General features: G+C 40.9%; 1 protein-coding gene across 12 annotated transcripts in view; it reads left to right on the top strand.

Moving 5' to 3' along the window:
* The window catches only part of unc-13, a 271,226-nt gene that overhangs the window by 134,456 nt on the left and 109,946 nt on the right, over positions 1 to 26,824 (top strand). For 7 of the 12 annotated variants that reach the window (XM_043422137.1, XM_043422138.1, XM_043422135.1 and 4 more), the window contains exon 1: positions 9,512 to 9,613. The exons of 2 other annotated variants lie outside the window; for them this stretch is intronic. The gene's annotated coding sequence lies outside the window, so the exon portion shown is untranslated. Of the gene's footprint in view, positions 1 to 9,511; positions 9,614 to 26,824 lie in introns of those variants that run through there. 3 more of the 12 variants (XM_043422139.1, XM_043422136.1, XM_043422134.1) reach the window with 1 other exon arrangement.

Below are 26,824 nucleotides of genomic sequence, written 5' to 3'. Positions count from 1 at the left end.
TACCGCTGGCATACGATTCGATCCAATAATTGAATTTTCACATCGAGTTTCACCCCCTTGAAATCAACCCTTCTGCAGTTACGAAAATAAAACGACTACCCTCCGATGGTACGCCAACGAAAGATTAGAAACGACGGAGGGGAATTCATCGGAAAATGATTTTTCGCGGATCGGAATATATTTTAACAGAATACGACTCAATGCATAATGAATATCTAACAATATAACAATGGAATCGATTACGAATAATCGGAGATTTTTTAAATATTTGAGGAAATTGGTGAAAGCCCAATAGGCAAAGTTAAGCATGAATAATAGCTCGGAAGTTTATGGAAAATTTATAACGTTTTTGAGCTAAAGCGTCCTGTAATATTTAATATTACTTTTCCACGATACAACCGTAATCGAAAAGTTTTTCTTCGCGGTTCGTCGTCGCGCGAGCTCGTTTCGAGGTGGCTTTCCTCGGGTCTCCGAGACTTTTTCACGGAGCCCACGAGTTTGGATCTTCGGAGGCTAACTCTCGTTGAATGTCTATATACATAGCATTAATACGCGGTGAGGTTCGAAGTACAGGACGGGCAGATAAAGTTTTTTCGTTGCGGCGTAGGGAGCAAAAGTTTATTATTCGAGCGTGCTGCACATTTTCATTTTCACTCGAATCAATATGCGTACAACGCGATGTAGCTTGCAACAAATATCGAAAGACGATGCTGTAATGTTGGACGTTTAAAAATGGGAGAATCGAACGACGAGAGAGGCCTTTTTCATCTCCAAATCTGAGATGCGTGTACCAGGAAATCGCTACGTGAAAAGGGAGACAAAAACGGAGTCGAGGAAACGCACGGAGCTTACGACGAAACTCGGGTGGTTGGGAAGCCCTCTGGAAAATCAATATGGCGTCGCCGCGGTACAAGAGACCGAGGTAGAGAGCGGGAAAGAGAGAGAGAGAGAGAGAGCAAGAATACGGCGTGGTTGGGGACGCCCGCGTGGATTTTATGTGTTGCTCACAACGTTTTCAACACTTCCCGCGTTTCCATCACATTTGGCCCACTCTCTGCTACTAATACTCTTTATTCTTCGCCTTTCTTTTCATTCTGGCTTCTTCCTTAGTCTTTTTCACAACCCCCTTACCAACGCCGCGTACGCATATATCTCGTTCCATTTGCCTTTCTTTCCTTTTCTACTTCTGCACGTATTGAAGTTTTCCCGACCACGTACCATGTACGATCGAACCGCGAGAGACAAATTTTACTCGGTTTGCACGAGCGTGGAAACGAAGTTTTTTCCTGATCAAATTTTCATCTGGCTCTCTATAAAGACGCCGAAAAAACAAGTACTCAACGGCTACAGACTCGAGATATTTTTCGAGAGAATTTCGATGCTGGGTCAAAATGATGAATAGCATTCCCGATACAAACCAGCGGATCAGCTCATTTGGCTTGTCAAACGATTCTTCAGGAATCTATTTACTAAAATTTTCCTCGATTCTACGATTTTCTAGCATATCTTTACTGGAGTACCATTCAACGATTTTATCTTCTCTTGCGAATCGAACGTATTCGAATGCTTTTTCATAAAAAATATCTCAGTCCTGTCAGTATTGGTATCACGCAGACCAGTTAGAACAAACATGAAAAACGCTATCCGGTCGTATGTACAATGGAGGATTTATTGTCGAAATCCCAGTTCGATATACGCTCTCGGCTCGTGAGAGCCAGAGCTTTCGAATACACTCACGAATTCTATGAACTTTTAGCGTCGTGATATTTCAAGCTTAGCCTGAGATCACGGAACATGATTGAGCGGACGTTCAAGCGTCGTAAAATTCTTCTTACCTTTCGATTTATTCATACGTAATAACACCTTGATACATTCATGACGGATTGGAAAGCCCAGTGGAATAATTTTGTCCCGCGGAATCCGATGGAGCCCGATATAACTCGTGTGCCACACTCCAATAGACGTTTCGCTTGGAAAGTGTGTTCGGTCCTCGATCCCTCGTCAGCCATGCGTCCTCAAAGGGATTAAAAATATTGAAAAGAGATACAAAGCTCGGGTCGGCGTTTCTTCAAGTGGCGCAGTCTGGGAGGCGTACGCGAGAGGCATGTAAAAATCACGAGAAACAGGATCGGGTCGTGGAAAAAAAGTGCCGAATTAAGGAGGCATACGGATGATCTACGCAGGTGAAATTTCTCACGCGTTTCGAAAGTGAGCGACGAAAAAGGTCCAGCAAAGTATAGAAAGGCCCTCAAACGAAAATGCGAAACTGGAGGATCGAGGATAGTGGAAAAAACGTAGTTATGACACACATAAATATGGAAGGGAAAAGAATGGAGGAAAAACGTGTGCCCCGGGCGACGCGGATCGTCTCCCGAAGCCCTCTCAGACATCCTACGGCCCTGACAAGCTTTTTCTACTCGTACGTCGCAGGTGAGGCGCACGCGCGAATTTCCCAGTGGAAAGCGCCACGAGAGGACAGACGGACTGAGTGAACACGGGATCTGTAGAGCTTCGGGTTGCGGCAGGAGGGGCAGGGGTTAGATTCGTACGTTTCTCGGAGTGGGGGAAAGTCTGGTTCGTGGTGGTTGGCATAGTAGTAGGGAAGATGCTTCGGTGGGGGTGGATATATCACGTTAGTAGCGAGGGTACACGTTGTGCCAGCCGGCAGTAGCAAGAGCCGTGCTACACGGCCTACGGCCCGACGCCGGGTCACCAATCCCCTTTTGACTAAACTCACTCGAAGCGTTGAATTGCGACTTAAAAGTCTATTAATTCCCCTCTAAATTAGCGTCATCGCGGCGGTCGACGCAAGTGCTTCAAATAATAACAGTTGTACATAAACAAAAATCTTCAATTTCTTCTCGACTACGAGCGTCCATCCGATGGAAAATAATAAAATAACGTAGAACTAAAATTTAAAGCGCCAATGAGAGGCTGAAGGAAAAGCAATATTTAGCGAACGGCGACGGAAATAAGTCTCGAGGGTTCATCGCGAAATGTCGATGCGCCAGTTCGCCGCCCTAACATCCTTGTATTCGCCGTTTCATCGTCGGTGCGCGAGTGCCTATCGCGTTAACGATATTATACGTGCTTCGCAAATTACCACCGGATGCTGCGTCATTGGGATAAAAAAGAAAAATAAACCCGAGAATATTAACGACCGATCGGTATTTCATTTTTTGGGGAAATCTAACTGTCTCTCGTTCTTTCGCTCCATCTCAAATTCTCGCTCGATTCTCTTCTCCTTGTGGCGGAAAAGCATGGGCATATCCCCATCCAGATATGCCACCTCGAATTGGCGCTAAGGGTGCTTTTGTGAAAATCTAGGATTTTTCTCGCAGCGAATTTTCAGTGGTAAAACGATTGTCTTTCGAAGGAAAATAAGTGAATTGGTCGTTTAGGAGATTCAAGAACGTTCACTTGTCTTTTACGCGACGAATTCTTCGACACAAAAGCACACGCTAAATGCATGTTTTTAACTAATTTGGAAAAGTGATTAAGTGCAGTCGTCAAATATCACGCATCGATTACTCTATTCACGTGAAGAACTACACAGATGTTTATCGCTTTTGAAGTATGTCGAGGGGTTGTTTGTTTGCACAAAGGTGCGCCGAGCATTTCGATTCTTGAGGGAGCGGCGGAGCTCGCTCGTAACACGGACCAACTCCTGCCTTGTTAAGAGACTATTTTTATTTTCAACTCCTAACTTCTCGCTGAGACAATTCGGGATGGTTTAATCAAATATTTGAACAACTGCGGAGGCCCGCGAGATCGAAATGAAAACGAACGTCGGGGCAAATTTATAAAATAGACTCGGTGTGTTTACCATTTAACGACATTCTTGTCAAGCCGCAGACTCACACACGTGTACTGCGAAACGTGTGCTCACTCGAGGCCGAAAATCCCATAAAATCGGACAATCATTTTCGCGAAACGCTGTTTCATTTAACCGAACCGGAAATCTCAAATTTAGACCGGTTTCCGAATGAATTCATCATCGCAGAGTCGGACTATCTCATGGAGCCAATAAAGTCCATCTGACATAACACTCCCACTTTAGGCATTTTTTCAGTGTTTGAAGAAAATATATAAATGAAAGGTAAACATGGACGAATACGGTACAAAGCATGTTGCCAGCGAGTAACATGGGTTGTGTAGGGTCGCACGGTGGAAACGTCAAAACGCTCGATATTCGAAGCGAGGCTGAAGGAGGCTCGATCGTGGCAGACTGAAGGAAATTTTCAAGGGGTGAAATGTTCGTTTCTCTCTCGCTCACTCGACCCGCCGATATCGTTATATTTCCTCTTCCATCGTCAGGTTTATTTCTTGAGAATGTCGTTTGAAATCGGACGAATGTCAGGAGGAGAACGGAGGAGCCAAGGCCGGGGTATGGAGTAGCGAGGTAAAGTGAAAAAAGTGAGAAAAAACAGAGAGCGAGAGAGAGAGAGAGAGAGAGGTCAGGTTTTGAGAGTCGAACGTGCCTCAAAGGCGTTTGCCAGGTAGCGGAAGTACACTCTAAAGTAGTACAAATATGCATCAGTTAACGTGGCACAGGCGTTCCATCCTATGCGAATTTATTCTCTGTACCAGTTTCCCTTTACACATGTGAAAAGACTTGGAAAAAGCATCCGCAGTCGAAGTAAACGCGTTTGATGTGTAGTTTCCATCAGATCTTGCCAATTTTTCTACGGGATCAAATAAAAAGAAGACCTGTTTGAAACAAATATTTTTTCTGGCCCAAGACACGAGATAACGTTCTCCTATAACATCTCAGAACGGTTGGAAAACTTTGACGAGCTTAATTTCAGAATTGCAAAAACAATTGAGCCTGCGACGACTTTTTTTCTCTGCGAAATGTTCTCAGTCGACCGGGCTTGTCGATCTCCCAGAAATCAATAGGCCGAACGAATCAAGCGTGGACTCAAGTTTACGATGTAGGGCCACGGAGCGGAGCTGGTGGTCCACGCGGTCACGGAAATTCGTATCACAGACGGAATTGCTGAGTGTACAAAATGGGAAGGGACAGAAAACAGAAGAGAGAGAGAGAAAGGTCGAAGGGGTTTCGGTGCAGCGTATGCCCGAAACGATTGATGGCATTCCCCACGCTTTGGTTGCTGTTTCTGCTCTCGTTGGTGGTTTCCAAACTCTATCCCGCGTTTGGCTACTCCTCTCGTTAGCTTCGAATTGGACAATTAAAACATCATGCCTATGCTTTTAATTTCGAATCCAGATGAACGTAATGAAATTATCACGAGAAAGGAACGTCAGAGCCATTCATTGGAACTGACGTATGAAAAATACTGTGAGAATTCTCCATCATACTGATGGAGAGAGTTGAAGTGTCAAATATTTCGGCATGATCATTACGGACGATTGGCCGATATGAAATTCTTCCGAACTAGAAATTTAATGGCGTTTTTATTTCGATTTATTTATTCACCCTCCCAACCGGCTTAATCGTATTGAATTGAAAAAACAGTTCTTCATTAATTATTCACTGGTTTTTTTACGCCGACCCTGGCAAGATAATTCGTTAATTTTCCTTTATTCACTGGCAGTCATGCGAACCTTCTGGCCACATTTACGACTGCCCCTCCCCCTCTCCCTTTCTCGCGTTCTCCCTTCAGCGTATAACCAGGGAAAACCCTTGCGACCGCCGTTCATCCCTTAATTAAATTAAACCGTCCAGCGTGCACACGCCTTCCCCTGCCCTCCCCGTTCGCGCTATCTCCTTCTGTATTCCGATGCTCCGGGATGTTATCTCGTCCCTATGACCTATCTCCTTCACTCCCTGTGTCAGTTTCTCTATTTCCTCGGCTTTTGCACAACTGTACGTGAGCTTTGATGCTGGCGGTTCTCCGCAACGTTATCTAAATGCTCGTTCGAGTAATATTCCTCTCCTTTTGTACTCACGTCTATAAACTAGAAAATTTCGGTGATATTTTATAAAGCAATTGTCTCATTACGTGTTAATTGAATCTTCAGCATCCCGGTACAGCTGCGAGCCTGATTTCAATGCGCAATTGTTCGAGAAGCCTGCAGCTGTGGTTATCTCCGCATATTTTAATGGGGACGCAAACTTTAAATTCCATGAATTCGCATGTACCATAAGAAAAAGGATTTTTTCTCTAAATAATAAATGATTTTTAACGTTCAATAAAATAATCAAAACGCGACTGTAAATTAACTTCATACGAATAGATTTTGCGGAAAATGTATTTCCAGTGGAGGGTAGTAGGAAAAAAGTTATCGGGAATTAGGCCACTGTATCGAGGTGCAAGATTTTATCAAATATTTTGGTCTCGGTGAATTCGTTTCGCGATGGCCAACCGTCCGGAAACTCTGTATCGAATAACCGTGATGTAGAATGCACATTCTCGTGAGTTTTCCCTCGGATAAAACTCGTCGGAACTAAACGTTTCTGCCTAGAAAGTCTCTGAGCTGGGCGATAATCCACCTCTCGTTCTTTCTCTCTTTCTCTACAACGAGGCCAAACAATAGGAAGGGGAGACCATCAAGATAAATAAATGCAAGGGAGGTTGCTCCATGCAACCTTTGCGATCGCTAACGTTGCGTGGTGCTTCGAAACTCGAAGTTTATATTTATATGTGAGGCTTTTTCCACTCGACGACCAACTTGCTTACGACCCTCATAAATATTCGTCCTTTTTATTCAAGTTAACACAAAATATTCGACAATAAACTTCGTCTTTTTGTTACGACCCGAACGCTGTTTCTCTGGGGAGTAAATTTGTTAGGATAAAGTATAAAATATTCGAAAATATTAAACTCTGTGAGTTTTATTTTCTCGATAAATTTCAATAAAGAATGACTTTACAGATTCATTCGTCTCTCCTCCGAGACACTGTTTTCCAACGAAGTCTCTTGTTCAAATCCTCTCCAACTTGGAAACCTTCGTGGAATACTGCGAATAATCACGCTTGATGAAGAATTTCTCCATCAAGAAGATCGATTACTTTTGTGGGAAAAGCCTCATATACACAATCTGGTATAGGGCTGAAGTGTTTTCTAGCGAATCTCGTGTGGGGGAAAGAACAATTCTAGGGTAAATCTCGAGCGAGATAATGAGGAAAAAGATGAAAGGTTGGATGGATTCGGTCGGCTTGCTCTCGTGGCATTTTTGTCCTCCAGCACATGTTCTTGTGCCTCTTGTTTCCCTATCGCACCACCCTCGTACAACGGCTTTCCTTGCCCACAATTATTCCTGGAAATGACTAGGTAGCTTTTCCTGTGTTTTGTCCGAAGCTAATGGAAAAAGAGCGTTAAATTTCACCTGAATCCAAATCCAAATACTTTTCCAATAGAAGCGCAAGCTAATAAGATTTAAGTGATTTTTTAATCGAAGCTATTAAATGAAAAATCGTTTACTAGTTCAATAGCGTAAATTTTCCAGCGTGAAACTACTTGCAATAACCGTCCCGAGTTCATAAACCTCAACACTTTGGCCCCCGTCTCGAATGCAGTCAATTTCAACGAATTCTTCATCCCCGTCCCGTTAAAACCGCACAAAATTGTATTGCCTTTTTATTGTTACGAATTTCCTCGAAAGTTGAGGTAAATGACAGTTTGGTGGATAAGCTTAGAACCGGAATTGAGAATAGTGTACAGGAGGGCGGGGAGGTTTAGAGTTTATAACAATTGTTGGAAAGTGGCTTGACGAGAGATGTATATAGCGTGGGAATAAGAGATGGATGGAGGGAGTGAAGGAGAGAGGGAGAGGATATAGATCACTCAGAGTCCTGAAGTTTCGGCCCTTAACCCCGAAGCTCCCTTAGCGCCACAACGGCGACGTTGTGTGATTCACCCGCTCCCCAAAGTGCTTCAAGAAGTCAAGCAAGACTGAGGGAGGGAGGGAGAGAGAGAGAGAGAGCGAGAGAGCGAGCTGGATGAGAGAGAAGCCGTCTCGGTGGAGTACATAAAGAAATGTTGGTGGTGATGCTGAAAGGGGGGTTTGAGGTAGGAGGGGGACGTGTGTGCCCTCTCGTCTCGTGTTACAGTGTTTCCACGTTCTACGCGAGCAGACCAACGACCTAAATTTCAAGAGTGAAAAGAGAGTCGGGGAATAAAGAGAGAAAGGAGAGAAGACAACAAAGAAGCGCGCGGGCGCGAAGAGGAAGCACAAGTTGCGAGAGCCTCGAGTACGAAGGAAAAGAAGAAAAGAATGAGAAAGATTAAAGTTTAAGGGTACTGTAAGTCACCCCGCACGGAGAAGAAGACGGGTCGGGAAAGAAAGTAGAGAAAAAAGGGAAGAGGAAAGACACCGGAAGTGAGAGAGAGAGAGAGAGAGAAAAGATTCGGTGTGATTCACCTGAGCTACTTAAATCGTACGTAGTCACGGTTACGTGAAACGTGAGAGCAGCGTATCAAATGTCAAGGAACGATCGCTCAAAAAAAATCGAGTTACCCTTTATTTGGAAAACAGTGGAAAAATGAATGAACGGAGTAGAAAAAACGATAAAATATACGAACTCGACTTGATAAATGTACGATTTTTTTTACTCTTTGCCCACGGGCACTCGTCCTGTGGACGTGAACCGCCGGTACTCGAGGATACAGACTTTCGAATCAAGATATTTATCTTCTCAAATTGATCTCTCGTCGTTTCATATTTAACTAATTCTCAACGTCGTCTCACATTAATTAGCAAAAACCGATCACACTCGTGGACAAATTATAAGAAAAAAATTAAAGAATAACATCGATAATGCAACATCAAGTAATACGATGTAAATGAAAAATTCATGAAGAACGATGATCCTAAAGGATTTATAAATACACAAACAAATGGGTGGTGAAATTAATTAAATTGCTGTTTGTGTTACTCGTTGTGGAATAATAGAGACATAGAAAATGCAATATAAGTGGAATATCGATGAATAGTGAAGAGAAGTAAATATAATTGCATATTTATGTGTATGCGTATATATGGATACATATGTATACATATAAATACGCACAAATGCATATGTACATGTATACATATGTACCGAAATATATAAACGTGTATATAAAAATTATAATCGGGGTCATAGGATCCGTTTGAACGATACACACTCAACGACCAATCTAATATTGTCAATTACTAGTAATCGTTCAAGTTTCAATAAAATTCAATTTATTAAAATTTTAAAAACTCGTACGTACATAAATAAATATTATCTTCTATAAATACATGCATACACAAGTATCAAATGAATATCATCGCAAATGTTTAAGTGTGATCGACGAATTGCTAAAAACTTTAAATCGATTTAATCAAGGCATTTATAACTTACGACGAATGATAAAGGCAAATAAAACGACAACGAAAAGTGCTGATCGGCCTACGCATACATACACACAGAGGATAAGTGCGCGAGTGTGCTAGACGTGAAAAAAAAAAGAGTAATGAATCGCATTACGAGCATTCTCGTTTTTGAGGCTTCGTAGCCATTAAATTTCCATTCAGTGTCACCGGTGGTACCTGATATAGATATATATATATATGTATATCTACATACATAAAAATACATATATTTTTTCTTTTCTCGTAATTGGAAATATCGCCACCACGGCAATAACGTCGATGACGCACAACGCCGTGGTAATTCGAGGTAAGAGATAAAACATTTTCAAAATTTCCTCTCCATACAAAGCCCCCAACTTTATGGATTAGCAAAAAACACATGAGAGCCGAACAGTTTTCATTTTGTCGACAATTAGAGAAATCGAGGAAAATCGAGTTGCTACCTAATCAGAGGAAAATTGTTTGCATCCTTCTCTCTTTGTACATTTTCATTCGCTTTTTGTTTTCCATGATTGGTCAGGCTTTCCACTGCGTCTGTTGAAAATTCTACGAGAGGCTAACTCGCTTCGATGATAACTGCAATCCGCTTTCTCTGCACTACAGTTCTGTACTCAAGAGGATATGTACAGTCGTTTGCAAAAATCGTACGTAAATCGAATAAAAAAATCAACAGGGTTGTTGGGAAGAAATTTTAGGCTTATCCGGGACCCTGTCAGATAAACTTTACTGAACAATTGAATTTATCTGTAAAATCGACGTCTATTGGAGCAGAAGAAAACTGTTGATTACTACAGTAAAATAGTGTTTTCGAACTTTTTGTACATCTCTGCATTATTTTCGATGAATTGTAATTCGAAAACAATGTCTCACCGTTGTTAAATAAAAGTCGATGAAAATTTTGACGAATTTTCGGTTATGGGAGCTCCAGTTATCGAGATATGCTTCAATAATATTCGATAAATGATAAATCCATTTGTGAGCGATGACAACGGGAATTTTTATGATACTTCTAGCCAGGACTGTATTCGCAGTAAATGCTTGAAATTACTCTTCGAATGACACTCGGAACAAGGACATTGGTACACTCGATTGGAGAGTTTCAGCATCGTTCGCCGAAGCTCGTTCGTTGTTTCATTCGTAGAGCAGGAAATTTAACAGAAGGGCATTCTAACCTACAACTAATACAGTACCGTTGCTTTACAATGGACTGGTCGTCTATCGAGATGTATGGATGAATAGTGGATGAGAGGTGCTCCGATTGGAAATAAAACGAGTCAGCGTACTCGCACCAGAAGCAAATTCTCTTCTATCATTGTATTCCGAGGGAGTTGTACCTCTTGATTGGCGATTCTAAAGCAGGAAGAACCCTCTCCTGTGCTCTAGTTCTGGACGCGGCAATCGATCCAGGCTAATTACAATCAAATCAATCGCGTCCTTTTGCCTGATGCGCTCTTTCGTGGGGTCTTTCGTTGGGCCATAGGAAATTACGGGAAACGAGCCTTTGGAATGCCCGAATGGGATATGAAAGGGTTTCTCTCGTTGCACGTGTTGACATCGTTGAAAGTCGATTGTCTCTGAATCACTCTCGATTCAGCCTGAAAATTTGTGTCATCAGTAAAATTCGAGGCAAACCTCAGCTGTTTCGAATCGCCCAGGAGCAACGAATCACTTGATAAATGTTTTCGAATAACAACTGTACAGGTTTATCCGAGCACGGAATCTCGAATAATGTAGAGCAAACTAGGCAAATTAAACAGTCACGTCATGTAGTTTCCTATGGCGATTCATGAACCGATAAAAATTCAAATGACATCGAACATTCCATGAAAATAAGTGGGTCCACGTGTTGGCTCACGAGATGATAAAACTCGTTGGAAAAACAATGAAAAAAAGTGTTAAAAAATAAGAGCAAAGGAAAAGAGGAAAAATGGAGTGAAAGTGGAGCGTGAGAACTGGTGCCAAGACACTTGTTGACACACCCAGTAGTAGCTCGCGTTGTGTTGAAAAGGGGACGCCTAGGGGGCGGTTGAAATGTTGGAGGGGAGAGGCTGAAAGTGGAAAAGCTCTCGTGCCACTCGTTGCTCCACCAGAGGTCGATGTTTGTGCGTGTCCAATAGGTTTACTCGCAGGGCCGAAAGGCTCCTTCGTCTTTTGCACGTATGTTAACCCACACGATTCTTCGGAGGCTCTCCTCGCACTCGGGTACATGTGTACTTCACCCCTTGAAAACGCACGTACTCCGATGGTGTGCGTCATTCGGTAGTGAGAGAGGCTCCGATGTTTGCGTGTAACTTAGTGCGTGTCTGTGCCGGAGAATGGTTCACGCGGTTGCTCGTTGGAGGCCTCGTCTCTTTCCATTGTTCGTTCGAGGCATGCATAGCCAAGGGGCTCGTATAGTTTAGAGAGAAGGGGTTGCTTCGCGTACCAGTTGGCTTGGCACAGTCACGTGGATCGAAGGTTTAGCCTCGTCGGGCTATAATCACTAGCTTGATGGATACGTATATCAAGTAGCAGGAAAGAAAAGGTCGTACACTATTTGACGTGATAATTTCGATGGTTTACCTCCGTCTATCACTTTGCACCATATTTGTATTCTAGTGCACACTTCTTCGGCTGGAACGTAAACCAGATTACTTCGCCCATGAGGCAATTGGAGCTACACTCTTTTCTGAGTTTCTTGTTGATTTGCATTTATGCATATGAGAGCTACGGACTAACGCGAGCCCTAACCGTGGTCCGGTTTGTGTTACTTAGTTTCAGATCTTTATTTGTGTATACGATCGTCTCTCACACCAGCATACAGACGCATCCACGCCAAGACACGTTCAAATTGGGAGAGGCCAAGGCTCTCTGCATGGGGAAGTTGAAAACTTATTTTATTAACTATTTACATGCAGAGTTGTTGGTTAGGAATCATCGCAACCTACATCATTTATTAGGAAAATTATGTGGGTGTAACCCTCCTTCGAGCTGAAAGTCGATATCCATAAATAAATATAGGACGAGGGGGGTACAATGGAATGCAACACACGCAATTTAACACGCATACTTCCAGTGGTTTTGTTTGCTAGTCCTTTTGTTTGCCAGGAATCGATTTATAGCCTCTGTCTCTCTCTCTCTCTCTCTCTCTCTCTCTCTCTTCTCCGTTTCTGTCACGGCCTCACTGGGACAATGCAACAGCCTGGCAAATGAGGAAGGTGAATTGAGCCACCAGAGACGACATTCAAGCCACCTCGTATACTTTCTGGTATCAGACGCTGAGGCAAGTTTTCCCTCAAGAGACAACTTGCTACAGTCTTCTTACATCTCTTTTTCTCCTAATCCTTCTTATTCCTGTTTCCAACCGTAAATATGATTGATTTTCCACCAGATAAAACCTGATTGCCTGAGAAATAGCTTTCCGAACTTGAAACTTCTCTCATTTATTTAGTATTTAGTTTAACGGACTATCAACTGTTGGGACTGTTTCTAATTTCTACCGAAGAAACGTAAAATGTTTTTACGCCTTTCTGGAACTCGTAATCCTCGTTATTACACTTTACCTTCGAGAAACTTTGTCGGAATAACAACCTCCGTTCGCTCTCAACGAAATAAACAAGATTGCATTCGATGAAACTTATTGAGATTACAAATAAGTTTACTCTGTCATTAGATCCTCAAATCCTGATAATCTTTCGTGTATTTTGTTCATGCTCGACTTTAAATTGTTTCTCATACTCGAATACCCTCGTTTCTCCTCCATCTCGATCTCTCTACGACACATGTACAAACTCACGAACGTCGCGTCGGTGGGTCTGCGAATGTAACTTTAAAGCAACCCTCCAAGCATGCTATGACGGACCCCCAGATAGAACTTTACAGTGGTGCATTTCGCTGTCACATTTAGCGTGATGGATTGCCGTTGGTATGCGCATACGTGTACACAGTTCAGACATCATCAAAGAGAAAACTTTAAACACTCCTCTTGTTCTCTTCCAGTTAACCACAGCGGAGAGGGATGCTTTAGATTCTTTCTTCTCCGTGTACTTTGGCAGTTAGAGTTTTACGGTCTCGATTTTTCAACATGCGAGCATGTTTTTCCAGTTTTAACCATTGACACGTTGCAGTAAACGGATCATTTTCAAGCCATCATCATTATTTTCAGATTACTGTAACGTTGCGGAAAAGCAATTTCTTTTTTCTCGAGGTTTTTCAAAGTACATATCGCAAACTAAAATGTGTATCGCGTGATGAGCGATATTAAACGGTTGATGCTTCTCGTTTGCCGAGCATCCGATGTAGAGGATTGTAAAAACATGAGACCCCGAACTTTCCTCAGCCGGGAAAGAAATTTGGAGAAAGAGAGTATAGGTGAACGGAAATTTGGGATGGCAGGTTAACCTAATCACGCGATTTCGTACCGAAGCTTCCCTCCTTAATGGCCTAATACCAACCTGCGTTACTATAACGTGGTCCAAACCTATAGATTAAGCGAAGACGACATCGTTTGCCTGGATTTAGAATTTTCAACTGTTCCTCCGAGTCTAATGAACCACTAAATTTCCAACCCCTTTTTACCGGTTTCCTAATTGGATAAACCGTGAGACCAGATTCCTGGGCACTCCTGCTCTCCTCCCTTTTCCTTCTCCCGCTTCCTCCCTCTCTCTTTTTCACCTCCTTCCTGCTTCGATTCCTGCTCGGCTGTGGGTTACCTTATTACATTTTATAATACTGCGTACGTGTACAGCTCCGTATATTCCCATTTTATGCTCTGTTTTCAACTTGAAGCTGGAATTTTTTCGAAGGGAAACCAGACAAAACCAATAATCCACGTTGGACCAATTGCTTGTCGATTTTATGTCAGCAATTCGATTTTTATTCTCTTTTTCATCCAATATTTGATCCTCTTTCAATCCATTGAATTATTCAAGTGCTCGAACATTCATTTCAGACTTCCAGTAGGCAAACTGCTGCACAAAACTCGATTTCTCACTCATTATTCCTTACAAAAGAGAATTAAAACCACCAAGCCATGTTCAATTGCTGCTATCACTATTGGCAGGAGTATTTCCGATCCTCAAATACGCACTGAAAATGGAGCATACACAATCAAATATTACGCCAGGATATTTCTCATTTCTTACCGCAATTTATCATCATCCGCTGGGACTTTGAAACCAGCGAATAATTTCGAAGAATTTTAAGCATTCATTAGTTCCAATTTCATGGAATTTTCGAGACATTATTAGCCCTCTTCTATCTGGTCCGAAAGCTTCGTATTCGCCTATCAAACTTGCTTCTCATCCGACCTCGGCTGCTTTAAATATTAGCAATCGATGTGAGGGCTCCACGAGTCGTTGACTTCACTTTTTTCCTTTCCTCTTTTGTTAGTCTCGCTATATTAGCACTTCGTCAAAGTAGTCACTCCTTTCTCTGTTCTCTCCAATTTTATATAGTGCGAGCTGTAACAAGCGTCACATATTTTCGTTTTTCTCTTTCTCTCTCCTCCTACCCCCCCCCCCCTCTCCCCCCTCCCCTCTTCTTTTTCTGGCTCTCCCTCTGCTTTCATTGGCTCTCGAGGGGGCGACTTTGCTCTCGAGTTGAGAAAAGCTCTTTCCTGACGTCAAAGCTCTCTCTCTCCCTTTCTCTCTGCGTATCTGTTTTCCTTCTCTTTTCGTTCCACGAGCTACGAAGACCAGGTTATAGCCACCCTTTCTTTCTACCCTTATCTCGAGCGTCGTAAGAAACGTCATATACGTATATACCGGTTGTGGTACACACTTGATATATTTCATACACACTGCCCCATATTTTCCGTCGCTCATATCAGCCATGAAAAAAATTCGTTCTGCGAGAAAACTTGTTGGGGTGAGAAAAGCCGTTTTGATCAATAGATGCAACGGTTATACAGAATTATTTATCATCAAGTTTGTTTTCTCAACTTCTGAGAAATACCATGCCACCGCGTAATTATCACTTTGGGAGGACGAATCAGCGCATCTTTTTTGGTTTTAATTTCTCCTTGAATATCTCATTACTGTGTTAATCGTTGCAATAATTTACTGAAATTGAGTCTTTTTATTCGTCATGACCATCGTCGCGAAGGGTCCTCTGATGAAAAATTTCATCTGCACCCCCACATTTGTTACGCGACCATTTTCATAGACTACAATAATTTGAACGATCGACCTTAGCATGTCGATAATACGGAAAAAAATACTCTTGCCATGCATACTATTATCGGCACAAAACGCGATCATGATGAATACGAATTTTGTGTGATTCAAGTGCGCGATAGAGAGACAAAAATGTCAACTCGCTTTCAGAGTAGAGTCACGTACATCGAACTCTGCCGTTATCGTTATATGGACAGTAATTTCAGAGGGGAGTATTGAAGCCGTAGGCGCAGGAGTGGTTTTCAGGACAATAGTCTCGTTTCTCTCGGTGGTTTGGTATAACAGACGTGTAGAGGTATAAACCCCTAAGACTCTCCCTGAAGCAAAACCACAGCAAAAATACGGAATGGAGAGGGATAAGCGCAAGATCAAAGGAATACTCGCTCTTGCATGTGCTCGGTTATACCGCGCACTCTCATTCACTCTTATTGCAATATTTCCTTGTGCATTTTATTTCCTTTATGTACTTAACGACAAGCTACACTTTTCCATGAAAATCACATTGACGTTGAGTCTTGTACGAAAACAATATTCAATATTTTCTAAACAATTTATACATGAAATATCGGCAATGTGATCAAAAAATAATGCACAAAGATGAACGCAGAATTTTGAATTTTAGGAAGTTCATTGTTGTTTTTGTCTTATGTTTTCATGCCGATGTTTTATTAGCAGGTTTTATCATTTTTATCGTCTTATTCGTATTTTTTATTTTGGTTCAATAATAAATCCGTTAACGAAATTTCAGTATTACTAATTTTCGAAAGTATATCGAGTACTAGCTAGTAATTGCGGAATTCTGAGCTTTCTGGTTACTGTTAATTCGGATTTTTAACCCTGCCTCAAGAACAGTATATTTTGTCTACGAAATTCCTGCGGAGACTTTCATTAAACGTGTAGAAAGCGGGGAATAAAACCACCGCTTTTTACGATCTAAACAACGAAAACTTACTGCGGAAAATATTTTGAAATAATGATTTTTTATAGGCAGCCTATAACTCGGACTGTAAGGAGCACAATGTAACAGATTTTTTTTTTCTTCAAGTTATACAAAAACCCGGTACCTACACGACTCTCTTTAAAACTTTCATTCGACTGTTGTCTCTTTTGGAGTATTTACTTTGAAAATAGGCTCGTAAAATGAGAGCACTGAAGATGTGACGTGCTTTAGGATACAAGCAAAAGAGAAAGGAAAGCAAAGAGAAACAAAAGTAGAAAATACTGCGTTTGAAAAGAGTTGTGACTTTAAAATGTGGCAGGCTTCGAATGGTGGTCTCGCTCTCCCATCGAAGATTTATTATGTCAACTACCGTCGGCGGAGGTCTCAATTTAAGTCTGTATATATATCGAACGTTAGAAAGAGATTAATCTTTTCTCGCGAGCTAGCGAAGCTGCGGGTCAGTTGAAGTAGTCTTAACGGCTTGTATAATCGATTTATTCCCTATTTCGTCTTCGTTCGCGTCTTGAAGATTTATTTTTGATAAATTTTCTCGTTCTTTCTCCCGCTACGTTTTTCTTCCCGAACGTGATTGGCTGTTAGGCGGGGAAAAGAACCCGTCGAAAAATTCAATCGGCAAGCTTCCTGCGCTTGACAGTTTCCACGTTCGTTATATCGAACGCTAATCCAACTTTTTATCACGACGAGAAAAATCTGCACCGAATTGAAAATTTTACCGAAGGTAAAACAAAACAAAGGTCCATTGTATTTCAAAGTCTTCATATTTTTATATATTTGTATTCCGAGCGTAATAAATTGACGTGTCAGCAACTCAAACTCCTTAAAACTCAAAAACCTCGAGTCTTATTTGGATTCCCAGTAAGGTAATTTTCGCTGCGTACATGAGAGTATTTTTCAAATTTCGTTTTTGCGAATTGGATTTCCCGATCAATGCTTCTGTCAAATCACCTGGAAAAAAAAAAAAAAAAAAAAACAGCACGTCGTGCTCGACTCTTACCTACTCACCGATAAATTGTCAACGATAAACCCTTCAAGTCCATCGTTGTCGTTCATATAAGAATAAACGATCACGTCGTTTGTGTTATCCGCATGTAAGGTTCGCAAAGTATTAAAATCATTCGAGCATCAAAAATAGGCCAACTCAATCAAGTGTAAACGGTTTTTTTTTCAAACTTGCGCAAGCTTCGTCCGTCTTCGTGGTACTCGTTCACTATTACAATGTGCGAAGCCCATGAAAACGGTTGATGGACCCGTAGACATCACGTTGGTGTCTACCCCATGGAAATTTCAAGTGTCTAGAACTTCCAAATTCTTTTCTTTAATTTGGCCATTTTTTTATAATAAAACTTGATTTTTCAATTTTTTTAATGATTGTAATCGATTACTAAGAAATTGTTACCCCTAAAAAGACTCGTTGTAAGATTAATTCCATAAATTCATGGGTGAAAGAAAGAGTTTTGAAAAGTCGAAGAATTGCAAATTTGCACCAGTGTGGTGAGTGTGTGACCTCAAAGGGAGCGTGATGTCTACGGGTTAACTCTGTTTGGGCACGAGATTTCACAGTCTGTTGTTTATAAATAAAATCCTGTGGATAATGAAATCGAAGATCCGTGACGCTCATTATTTTGACGTCCCACAATCAATGGTCGTAAATGTGTTCTACAATTAATTTCATGTTTCAAGTAGAAAAATCTGAGCGTGAGGTTGAATGGAAAATATCAGCTGTGGCACAATCTGCCTCGTTCCGTCATAACTCGAATATTTTCCCGTTGGCACGAATTCTTTCTGAATCTCAATCGCAATTTTTCTACATAAAAAAAATTCATTCTCGTAATGCTGGTTAATACTTTTTCATCAAATATCTTGCCACAACAAGACACGTGGTAAATTTTCCTGAACAAGGAAACTGCGCACCCATCAGTATCTCCATTTTAGCCTGCACTTCTTTGCGGTCGGAATACGTTCTTGTTCAAGGAAAAAACATCCCTTGTTATATTGATCCTGCCATCAAACCATCTATAAAAAACATATAAAACCTGATACTTTTCCACTCTATGCTCTCTACTTTTGTTTCAGAGTGATTCACTCGTTTATCCAGAGGGTGGTTTAATAACACGTTTTTCCTCTACGTGCAACAAGAAAAAACGTCACGTTTCACTGCGAGATAATTTAACAAGATTATGTACCTAATGCAAAGCTTGTTTATGGGGTTTTTCAAACTAATTATTCACCATTTGAGGTCGAGTATTTATTATCGCGACGTGCATGTACCAATTCGCACCCCTTTTCAGTCAGACCTTCCATTTTTCATCAATTATGACCAAACTCCTCATTTTTCGCAATCAACTACACGGAGAAAACAGATTCGTTTTTTATAGTGAGGAATATATTATTTTTCAAGAACCTTCAGAGTATTTAACCACCGATTACAAAGAGCATAGTATTTTTTGAATTTTACCATTTTTCGTCCCTTCAATTCTAAAGATAGCGTCACAACTATATTTCGTTTTGTTCCCGAGAGTTATTCATCATGTCAGACTAGCAATAAGTCGAAATTTACTGTAAATCACAAATTTGGACTGTCAGCTTGTAAATTCTGTGACAAATACGCGAATATGCCCCGAATACGTGTGACATTTTACCATACACATAGTTTTTTTTCAGGCTTACCCGAGCATATTTTACAACATAAACATTTGTAGTGACTGAAAACATTTTTGATTATGCTTATAGAGAAAAACATTTTTAAGTCTTTTGAATAAAAGGTATGAGTATTGGTCTTTTTACTGTGACGAATAAAACAATTCTTATTACTGCTCTTCGAATTAATGCTACAATCCAGTTCATCAATACTGTCCCCGTGATACTATATTCCTAGTACTTTCCTCTAGAATTTTCAGCTTCGTTTTCTCCGTGTATATCAATCATGTTGATTAGCGCAATCCCCTTTCTTGTTTTGATTCAATGATCTTGATTATTCAACGAAAGTTTGAATTCACATAGCAAATCAAATTGCGTCTGTGATTTTTTTAAAAGACTTACCGATATTCCGCGTTAAAATTTATCCATAAAACTTGATCCTCGTAATTTCTAGTTAAACAGTAAATATTCAGTTGCACCCCTCAAGTAAAAGCTGGAAAAAGAAAAGCGACAGCGGTATTGGTATTAGTGATACGAAGTGTGCTCCATGTTGGTAAATGTCTATAAACCGGCACTTAGTCCTCAACCCTTACACCGAAAGCACGTTTAATGGGATTACGAGAAACGAGGGGGAAATAGGCGCGCTCTTTCTACCGTACTAACACTCGGAACGCTCGTAGTGGAAGCGCTAGATAGCGCATCACATTTACCGAGCTCGCTTTCTCGTTCATGTCCTTATTTCGTGAAACGAGAGGCTCAAACTCATTTAAAAAACGTTCACATACAACACTCAATGTATATATGTTCGTAGATGAAGCTTCTGGAAAAAGAATTCGAGGCTCAAGCGGGCGGGCTCGATTAAATTAAAAAAAGAGTTAGATAGACAAAGCTCGAATTCACGAGCCGGAAATTCTGTTTGATTTGAGACATTGAGTCGCGAAAAAGGACTTTTCATTGATCGTGTGTTTGTTGATTTATTTCATTCGATGAAAATCAATTCGTCGATGAATAGTGAAATCCAGAAACGTCGATAATATCAACGTCAAGGTGGAATGGTCGAAAGGGCTCTTAAAAACGTGGAGTCGTTTCATAAAGTAGACGAAGATTTAACGCAGTCCTTCAGCTTTCAGTGTCCACTGAAACGGCCGAAGCTTTCGCGTTCTTAGCTTTGAGGTTGAGGTTCGTTGAACCGGAATGTAAGTAGAGACAGAGACGAAACAAATTAGGGAAAGTCCAGGTGCTCTTGTCGCGAGGAAGTCGAGTAAGAGCGAGAGGGAGAAGGAGGAGAAGAGTCGAGAGAAAAAATGGCAGAGTGAAACAAGCTTTCGGTACGATATACATTTAAAATGCACAGAGTATATTTTTCGACGAAGCCCATTAAGGCGAGTACTCGAGGAGACGTCCCGGCCCTAATATAACATTTTTCCTAGGCAGCAAATCATCGTCCCAACTACCGGGAATACGGTTGACATTTTTCCTAGTTGTTTTTACACGGTGTGCTCGTCAAAATAACTCAGCAACGCGGTTGAAGCAAAACAGTCAATAACGCCTTTTCTTCTTCTTCGTCTTGTGTCCGGTGGGAATGAGAAGGAAAAAGTAATTTTGCAGTACAGAGGCTATCGACCTTAAAAAAGAAACATCGACGGGGAATCTCGGGGTGGGTTGAATCGGATTTCATCTCTCTTATATTGACGCGCGTCAGTTATTTTCCTCGAAACAAATCGGTAGAGCAAACACAAGAAGAGCACAGGAATAAAAGAAGGGAAAATATCTTTTCATGGCAACAGTCGATGTCTGGTTATCCTAATAGGGGTTGTTTGAATTCCCGAGGAAATCCTCCGAGCCTTATTATCTTCGATCTTCGTGAGCAAGGTCAGACAGCGTCTCATTTACTTTTCTCTGGTCGTGACTCTCGAAAAATTCTATACCACCTCGATCTCCTTTCCGGCTTATCTTTACCTTTTTTCGTTTCTTTGTTATGCCATTCGGACTGGCAGCTTCTATGTCGCGAAATAAAATCAGACTTTGTTCACTCAGACGTCGCGACGCTTCCTTACAAACGTCAATGCTTCTAGGGACAGTTACAATTCTCCCCAATTATCGTCACCCTGGACGAGACAGTTATTAGTAATTGGTGATCGAATCCCGAGCCATTGGAACCGGTCACCGATTATTATTAGATTCGCCTTATTCTTCGATCAATAGCCTCGACCTGGTTCCATGAAAAATCGATTTAACACGAAAGAAAATGTTGGATCGCGTTTCCTATTGTAAATGATGCATTTTCACGTACAGCTTTCATGTTAACGCTGAATCCCAAGATCGTTCTCTCTTATCGTCTCAAGTTTCGCAAGATTATGACACGAAACTCAACTCCCGAGTGTTCAATCCGAGGTGTAACCTTTCTTCATCTATCAGCACGGATTAATTCACCTCCGGAAGGTGTATAACGATCGTGATGTTAAATTTTAAGTGCAACGTTTGCTGCAAACTTGGACCGTTATCTGTGGCAATTTAAGAGGTACTATTGTTACTCGGCTCGTAAAATGTCTTCGAGCTCATCAGTTTAACACTGATTTATCAACGACGAAATTACTGAATCTTTTCTTCAGTTCGTAGCATGTTCCCGAGGATCGTTGGCTCGAGAATTGTGCCAGTCATTACTTCACTTCTCAATAACTCCAACGGCTAATTTCTCCAACAAATTACATTGTTTCAACGACATCAAGAACAGCTCGCGCCTGAAAACTTAATCGAAAATCCTCCTTTCAAAACATCAACGAGTGCCCGTTGCTGTGATGCGTTTCTCGGAGAAAATTGCGCCGGAAGAACGTTGCAAACTCCCACAAAAAATAAACTTGTCGCAGCACAATCGTTCGAAAAACATTGAGCGTAACGATTCGACATTCCGAAGGTAAACCAGGCTAAGAAATATTCCAGGTTACTGCCCGTTACCGTTCCGCCAGTTTGTCCAACGAAAATATAAAACGTTCATATTGAAACGGGGCGCATTCGATCTCGTAATAGTAAAAATTGTAACGTTGGCACCTAAATGCAATTTGAACACAGTGGAGGGAAGGGGAACATTAAACTCTTTTCCAAGACCGTAAGTACGAGTCGAGATCGTAAAAAAAATGTCATGATTGAGTCCTGTAGCGAGGTAAGAAAATGGACGGTAAAAGTGGAAAAGCGTGGAATAGTGCAAGATCTTTTTATTTTCGCTCAAAATTTACGCAGAGTATTCAACGGTTGAAACACGACGACAAAAAGGCATCGATCCGCGGACTCACTTACAAGAACTATACATGCAGATGTATGAACAGTAAAATCCGATAACGAGATCATCCTCCCCATCGTTCCTTCTTTCTAGCACTTCCAACTTTTTTCCCACCGCAAAAAAGAATCGTTAAAATTCCTAGACCGTACATAGCACGTACACACGTATATGTTACCCATCGTATAGGCTTTTCGGAAGGGCGACCGATCGTAAAATCTTGGAAACGAGCAGCATGGATATAAAGATTTCCACTAAGAGCATCGAAAAGCTTCCACATTAAAAAGAGCTTTGTTGGTGTACAGCCGGGAGATGATTCTTTATTCTGCACTTTATTACGAATTGTTAGGGGGGAAAAGAATTATGGAAAGAAGCAAAAGTATCTTTGATATATTTTGAGCGATAATGACACGATGATCATCACGATTCCAGGGCGTGTCACACGTTATAGTGTAAACTATGAAAAAAAGTGACAATTTTTCGGCATATTTTATTCGCACGTCGTCCAATTCGTTTTGGCATTTGATTCGCGATGGCAGCTTGTTTCTATGGTTTTTACAGAACGATGACGACGTTTCAATGAACGACGTTCTTGCGTACCGAAAAATGGGGGTGGCCGAAAGGGATGTGAGAGAGGATAATGTATATTGGATTAAGCTAAATCCCTCTTTCGGTATCCTTCGCTTGTGGTCCGATTCGGGTGTTTCCGCTAATTCCCATTCCGAGTAATTTCACCCGAGAGTCTCATCACTCTCGGTCGGAAACCCATAGCGGACTTTCGGATAAGCGTTGGGAAAGATTAGGAAGAAAAAAGAGAGAAAATATCGCGCACAAACTGATGGACAGGGATGCTGGAAAAAGAGGGAAAGACGAAGTTCCGAAACTTTTTTATTTGCGCTCAGACTGGCGCTTAACCCGCGTTTCATTGTTTATACGAGCTCGAACGTTGTCTGGCCTCTGGCTCAGGACAAATTAATAAATTCATTAACTCAGACGACGAGTACTGCTGCGAGATACGCAAAAATCACTTTTTATCCAACTCAATTAATGCTACGATTTTTTTCTACCTCTACACGGTTTTAAATTATTCGGAGCTCGCTCAGCAGAAAGACATGGTCGGTCAGCCGTAAAATAAAGTGGGTAATCAGGATCTCAGATACGAAAGATATGGAATATCAGAAATCGCAAAAAATACTGTTATTGGAGCTGCTTTGAAGCCAGAAATATTTTCCTCCACAATGCGTGCGCTTCTGCTCCTCTTTTACGGCGAAACAAAAAACTTTCCATCCAAATTGTATACGTGAAAGTATCGCAGTTTGACGACTGAAGATAGATATGCAGATACTGCAAAAATTGCAATGGTTTTTCAAGCCTGCTAATCTGCCTGGAACTTTTTTCAACATGCGTTTTTTTTTCAAGGTAAAAAAAAATGTAAATTCTACACAAATAAGTGGAGCCAATAAAAATAGTCCATAGGAAAACACCGCAAATAGGAAGTTCGAAAAAAATTAGCAGAGCTTCGACGAGTTACTGGACCGACAGATACACTTTTTAAGTGGGGAGAAAAAATACGAGGAAAGCACGGATCAGTTGCTTTGTCGGTGCGTACATGTGTGAAATTATAATGATAATTATATACACTTGGCAGAGCTCGGGTTCTATATAATATGCTTTTCCGAGTGTACAAAAAAGTAGAAGGACTTCTCTGTGGCTTATCGTTTCTTCTTATCGTAATCCCTGCCAGTGTTTTTGTAAGGTATATTCGCAGCCCTCTGAATTTCACACAAGTCAGAGCAACCACGAAATTTCTGGTATACGGTTCATGGAAACGTGAAAAATTACAAGTTTATTTTATTTTTCACACACGTACGCTTTCTTTCTCGATCTTTTACCTCGCTGCATGCTGACTCGAGCTTGCCGCAACAGCAACTATACGGAATAAGGATTCTGGTCCACTTTAATTTCGGATTACTCGTTGTTATCGTACAAACTCTTCTATTTTTCTTAATCTCTTTCCCGTTGTCTCTGTAACTTCTTCTTTCTCTTCGTCTCTCGTCTTATTTTCTTCTTCCTTTTCGTGTATATGCCTTGTGACTTTTAAAGTCAGTGAAACCAGAAGCCCTGCATAAATAGCTTGCACAACCTACTTTTTACCTAGATTGGAAAGACTGCAGAAAATTCTTAACTTTACCCACAGATATTAATTATACTAAACCTACTTAGTGGGAACCTCCTCGGGGATGTTAATCTAAGCATGTACAATTTCCAGCTGCTCCTCCGATCTTTTCGCGAGTCTTTTTTTTCGCAATAACACACCGAGTCTGCCTCACGGAATGAACGAGAAAAAAAGCAAAAGAAAAGGTGTCATTGTCCTTTTCTTCGCTGCAGAAGCTGCGCGCTATCGATCATACACATCACGCTTCGTTGCATAATAACGAAGCGACCGAGGCGCGGGTGGAGGCCCACGTGGCGCGATGTTGCTGTTTGTTACGAGTCTGAATAACTGTAGGCACATTCGTCGTCGAGCGTTAACGAGAGGGTTGAAATAATGAGTAAAGAGTGTCTCCAGTGGAGCTCATTATTGGTAACTTCATTGATTGCCCTGCCCGTATTCTCCCTGTTTTTTTATCACTCCTTATTGACACCAGCAAATTCTGGATGATAATTAATGGCATTTCTGCAGCGGAACTGTTTTCATACTTGGGTCATAAATGACGTGCTCGTGAGTGCTCTATTTTTGTGAGCTTCGATCAATCTTTTGGAGACTCAACTTCATGCAGCGTAGCGATACAAAATTCAGCAAAAAAAAGAAAAACAAAAAACAAAGAAATTGAGGAGTAATGAAAATGGATCGAATAGTTAGCACTTATCTTTTGATTCGGAACGAAATTCTCCATTCGCCGAACTTGACTTTCTTCAATTTTTCACTTTTAGTGGCCGGTGAATAGACGAAACAGCATCCGGTCGACTGGCAATTTTCCCACTTCAAAAAAAAATGTTCAATTACTAAAAATGATACAGGGAAAGAGGAGAAGAAACTATGTATTGACGAGTCGAACTGTCGAATGGCGGAACCAGGTTTCGACAAATCCGACATCGAAACTGCATCAGTGCAGTACAACTTCGATACGGTGGTTAGGTTTTAGTGTTGGAGTGAAGCGCACTGTCTTCCTGAACAAATGTAACTATCTTCTGAAACATGAGCTATGTATACTTCTGCTATCCTTTCCTTGTGTGTCCGCAAACTCGGGAGCGATATCTAGCCTCGTGGTATTTGCTTCTCCACACGATAAGAGATGATTGTTTGACTCTTGCTGCCACCCTCGACGAACAAATAGCAGTCGAAATACACACAATATAAATTTTCGCGTATACGTACACAGCGACGACATGCTCTATTGACAATTTGGTTCGATTTTATACGAATCTGATCTGTTTGTAGACGAAAATTGAACGAGGTCAGTCAATGCAACAAGAACGTTCCAACAGACATATATTCCTGATAATCATTGGAAATTTCGAAAGTGCATTAATTAAGGTAGTTCATGCACGAAACTATTTTCTTAAGAAAGTCTTGACATTAACACAGAGTTTAAATGGGCAATCGATTGACTCGCAGATCAAATTTTAAAGGCTTCATTTTATTGGTTATTGACATAAACGTGCTTAAATACGCAGAAGAAAAATACACAGGTTTATAGGGACTATGCGTAACAAATCGTTTATCTTTCCATATTACGAATGAACACTTCTTATGAAATTTATGAAAAAAGTACACAATAACAATGAAGCATATAATGAAGGTTTAGGAAATAATCGAACGAAATTGGTAATGAGCACTCGTATAATTTCACATTTGCTTATTTCTCTTATTAGATTTTATTTTTTTGATTTTATGCTATTTTCTTTTATTACAATTTTATTTGATTTATAAATACTTTTTTCTTGATCTATTTCTCTTCATGTTTTCCCTTTGCGCTCTCTACAGCGATTTTTTTTATAAAACTATAGTATTTTCGCCAGGGACGAATGAAATTTCGGGTTCAGCCAGTGATGGATCCCCGGTTAATTAAATGGCTAGTAATTTTATTTGCCAAAAGATAAGTTGAACAAATTTATTAACAATTTCTGATTAATAACTCTAACTTTAATTTAAAGTGATAATATCTTTAATTAGGAAGTGAAAATTGATGCAATTTGGACACCCGTAAAACACGATCCTTCGGGCATGATCTACCTTAAATAAACTTCTGCAGAACCGGTGTATTTAAAACACCTGAAGTTACTCGACGAAGCTCCGAGACTGTCAGGTCAACTTCAATCTATTCTTGAAGTTGAGAAAGCAAGAAATTCTTCTTGCGCTGTACGTCGATAAAACAAATGAAGCAGGTTGAGCTTTTCAATGCTAAACTAACCTCCGCTGAAAGATGTGTACCAAAGGAATTTTTCAGAAAAGAAAGTCTTACACGAGCGTTAACTCAGGAGCGAAGT

Source organism: Venturia canescens, chromosome 6 (assembly GCF_019457755.1).
Source record: "Venturia canescens isolate UGA chromosome 6, ASM1945775v1, whole genome shotgun sequence".
Classification (NCBI taxonomy): domain Eukaryota; kingdom Metazoa; phylum Arthropoda; class Insecta; order Hymenoptera; family Ichneumonidae; genus Venturia; species Venturia canescens.
Note: the sequence above shows the minus strand (reverse complement) of the source record. Positions and strands in the feature narration are given on the sequence as shown.